Genomic DNA, 4,681 nt, shown 5'->3' on the forward strand with positions numbered 1-4,681 from the left:
TCACTACCTTTTGTCTCTCCTCCACCCTTCCTCCCTCTCTTCCCCCATTGCACTTTCCTACCTCACCCCTTTCATCCAGTTGAAGGAAGATCTGACAAGTGCAGTGTGCAGGATCCTGCCCAAGCCCTAAGCATTCAAAAAGAGGTCAATCCAAGAAAGGTGGAAAGTTCTCAAATTCGGTGGAAGCAGGAAAAGACAGCACCTAAATGTGGCTAGGGGACCGAGGGCAAGGAGAGCCCTGGGAGTTCTAAGAGGAGAGTCTGCAAGTAAGGGCACTCTCACAGTGGACACAGCCGAGGAAAAGGTAAAAAGGCACAGTGGTGACGGGGTGGAGAGCATTTGGTATGAGCACAGAGATGGTGGAAACCACTTGCACCAGACACTAACCTCTCAAATATAGGCCCCAATTTCCTAGAAGTCTTTAGGAGAATGACCCACAGCCACCCACTGAGCATGTCCTGATGCCCTTCCAGGCCAGGAGGACACACCGCACCATGACGTTATCCCAGGAGACTGCAATAAATGAAGACACTTCTGGTGCAACCCACTTCAAATGAGGGAGGGATGGAGGTCGGCCTAATAACCCCAAGTCCCTGAGTCTTTGTTTACATTCTGCCTGGGCCAGACTTTCACCAACCCCCTGGTCCCTGGAATGCTCATACATAAGAACTGATAGGTGTTTGGGGCTCCCAAGGTAGAGAGATGAGGACTGAGACCCTCTCCACCATGGGCCTAGAGGGTCTGGAACCCACCAGACTCTTAAAATTAAACACAGAAAGGAAAGAAACGGTTGAGTGAATTAGCATCCAAAGCCAGTCAGTTCCATGCTGTAGTTCCCACTGGTTTACTGAAGAAAAAGAAATGTAATTTGACACCGTGTGAAGTTTGTCCTCTTACAGACATAAGATATATAACTGATGTTTTGACAGAAATATATCTAATATATTCAGTGTGCAAAGTCAATCAACGTGGGCTTAAAGGGCTTAAATTGTGTATACCTCATGCAGGTTTCAAATTCACCAATATGCATTAACCCACATAAAGTCAATGACTGAAGTCAAGGTGTGCATCTCCTGTATCCAAACGCATTGATTTAAGGACAACAGGCTCCCACACCAGATATGCCAGCAACATGGTGGGGTTGAAGAGAGAGGCACACCCAGGCTTCCAGACTGGTGAGCATGGTTTCCACAGAAGAATGGAAAAATACAGCATGGTGGGTAAGTTTTACAGCCAGTCTGACACCTCAAGCAACAAACCTAAATCTCAATCTCTCATTTTTCTAACTGATATAGGGCTAACTACACCTGTGTTATAGATGAAACGTTCACACACAATCAAAATAATTTTACATCCAGTGGAAATTAGAGAAGACACTGAACAGACATCATATGTAAAAACTTCAATTTAGTTAATCTCAAGGTTAGAAGAAATTTATACCATCAAACTGAAAAGCTTCTGCACAGAAAATAAAACAAATATCAAAGTGAGGAGACAACCAACAGATTCAGGAAAAATATTTGCAAGCCATACATCGCACATGGGCTAAATCTAAAGTATATACAGAACTCAAAATAATAAATAAATAAATAAATAAATAACGCTACTCAAAAAGTCAACAAAAACCTGAATAGAAATTTCTCCAAAGAAGACTTGAAATGGCCAACAGATGTATGAAAGTAATGTCATCATTGATCTGCAGGGAAATGCAATTGAAAACTACAATGATATCACATCAGGCCTGTTAGAACAGGTATTATCAAAAAGACAACAGACAACAAGTGTTCATGAAGGTGTGAATACACAAGGTGGAAACATAAATTAGAACACCAATTTGGAAAGTAGCATAAAGTTGTCACAATGAGTTAAAAAATAAAAGTACCAAATGATCCAGCAATCCCACTTCAGGGTATATGTCCAAAGGAACTGACATCAGTATGAGAAAGAGATGTCAGCCCTCCCATGTTTATGGCAACATTATTCACAACAGTCAAGATATCGAAACTACAGAGACACTCACCAATGAATAAATGGATAAAATAAATGTTTACCGATAAAACAAAATTCTCCTCAGATGTTAAAAAAGGAAACTAATTGTCAATTGTAGCAACATAGATGAATCTAGAGTACACTGTGTTAAGTAAAATAAGCCAGGTACACAAAGACCAAATACCACTTAATTTACTTATATGTGGACTATTAAACAGTCAAGCTAACAGAAATAAAGTTTATAAAAACTGAGGGTAAAAATGGGGTAAAAGATCAATGGGATGTGTTGGTCCAATAGTACAAAGTTTCAATTCAGCAGGAGGAATAAGTTGTGGTGATCTATTGCACAGCATGGTGAATATAGTTAATAGTAATGTATATTTCAAGGTTGCTGACAGAGTGGATTTTAAACCTTCTCACCACAAAGAAACGTGTGTCATATAATGAATATGTAAATTAGGCTGGTTTAATCATTTCACAATGTATACATGTGTTGAAACATCAAATTGTACCTCATAAGTGTATACCATTATAACCTGTCATAAAACAAAATAGTTATTTTAAGTCTTGTCCAACAGTATTAAAAAAAGACAACAACAAAACAAAACAAAACAAAACTATATATTGAACACAAGAAAAACACATTAAGTTCAAAGATATCCACAGGTTGAAAGTTAATGGGCAGGAAAAGATATACAATGTAAACAGAACCATAACACAGATACACTGGCTGGCCATCCTAATATCAAACAAACAAAAAAATTAAAACAAAAATGTTACTAGGAATAAAGAGAATGATTTATAACAAAAGTGTCAGCCAGGAGGACTCCATAATAATTATAGGTATACATGCACCAAACAAGCCCAACATCAAGTAAAAATAATTAGAGAAGAAATTAAGTGTGAAAGACTATTCTATGTAAATAGTCAGATGTCAAAGGCAACTTTCAATAATTGATAGAACTAGGAAAAAGACTAACAAGGGTATAAAAGTCTTGGGCAACATTATAAACCAACTTGAATTTACAGATATATATATATATATATAGACACAACACCCACCAAAAGAATACCCAATCTATTCAAGCCCATGGAACATACTTCAGAAAAGACCACTTACGAGGCCATAAAATATCTTCAATAAATGTGAGGATTGAAGTCATAAATGTATGTTCTCTGCCACAATAGATTTAAACAGAACATTATTAACTGAATATTTCAATAGTTCACAACTATGTGGAAATTAAACATCAAACTCCCAAACTCCCAGTGAACTATAAAAATGTCACTACAATTTGAAATATTTTGAGATTGAAAACAGCAACACAACATACCAAAAGTAAAACAGGGCTTACAGTAAAATTTATATTTTTAAATGTATACATTTTAGAAAGGAAAGATCTGAAATCAAACCTTCCACCTAAAAACCTAGATAAAGGTGGAAAATTAAACCTCCGAAAACTGAAAGAAAATAATAAAGATTAGAGTGAAAAATGAGAAATAAATGATGGTGCTGTGCTCTCTGCCCACTGTTATTAGAGATTTGGGGACAGAATGGTGGCAGATGGAAGTGACCTCCCTGCCCAAAAGGACCCCATAACCCCTGCCCCCAACCATACCCCACAGGTTCTATGATGGACAACCTTTTGTCTTACTTGCTTATACCCATCCTTCAGGCTTGGGTCTACCCTACCCCAAGGGCTCTGAGGGCAGATAGGGAAGAATCTAGAAGACTCCTTCAGTGAAAACGGGCTCCGGGGCCATCTCTAGGTCTTGCAGCCATGTACAATCAGAGCCAGGATTTACCTGTTAGTGGCAAAATACAAAATAGCACTCCATTGCTGCAAATAGAAACACAAGAGATTTCTCAGGTACAGGGCATGTAGTACACGCATACCTGTGATTTGGCCCCATTTAAAAATATGAAGAATAGGAATAAAGGATTAAGTATTCCTTCCAGACACTGCTTTTCACTGAGTAGAATAAAAAACTACTCCTGTTTACAGCTGTTTAAATGAGTGCAGACAAGTTGTTTATTGTGACTTGTGCATTCCCATCCAAATGTTTCTATTCAACCCACTGACTGGCTCTGCGTTAGCTTCAAACATTAGACAAAATTACCTTTACTTAGATAGTTTTGTAATACTGGTCATACAAATTTTCCTAAAATAGGAGAGTAGGAAAAAGCCTAGGTAGTGCAGTACTGCAGACTTAATATATTTACCAATATATACAGAAGTTAGAGTGGCAGTTAATGTCAAAAATCCTGAAGAAAGTCAAACCAAACTATTTATTATACTGTGTACATATTACCCACCCACAGTAACGCTGGGTTTCATTAAGATAAATTTTTAGCAAAGAACATTTTTATTCATAAATGTTGCATATGTGAGGAGGCTTTTTTGTGCACTGTAGGCTGTTTAGCAACATCTGTCTTCCCACTCAATGGAGTAGCACCTCCCAACTTCCAGTTATGACAACCAAAAATGTCTTCAGACAAAGCCAAATGTCCCCTGGCAGGCAGTGTCACCAGTCATATTTGAAAACTGGTAACACTCAAAGTGTTAAAAATATTTTTAATACTCCATTTATCATTTCTATTTGAAAATTTACATCACATAGATTAATAGTTTTCATTTCAAATTCTGAAATAAAAAGTGTTGATAGTTTTCTTGAAAGCTTTGACACATTA

Source organism: Cynocephalus volans, chromosome 4 (assembly GCF_027409185.1).
Source record: "Cynocephalus volans isolate mCynVol1 chromosome 4, mCynVol1.pri, whole genome shotgun sequence".
Lineage (NCBI taxonomy): Eukaryota > Metazoa > Chordata > Mammalia > Dermoptera > Cynocephalidae > Cynocephalus > Cynocephalus volans.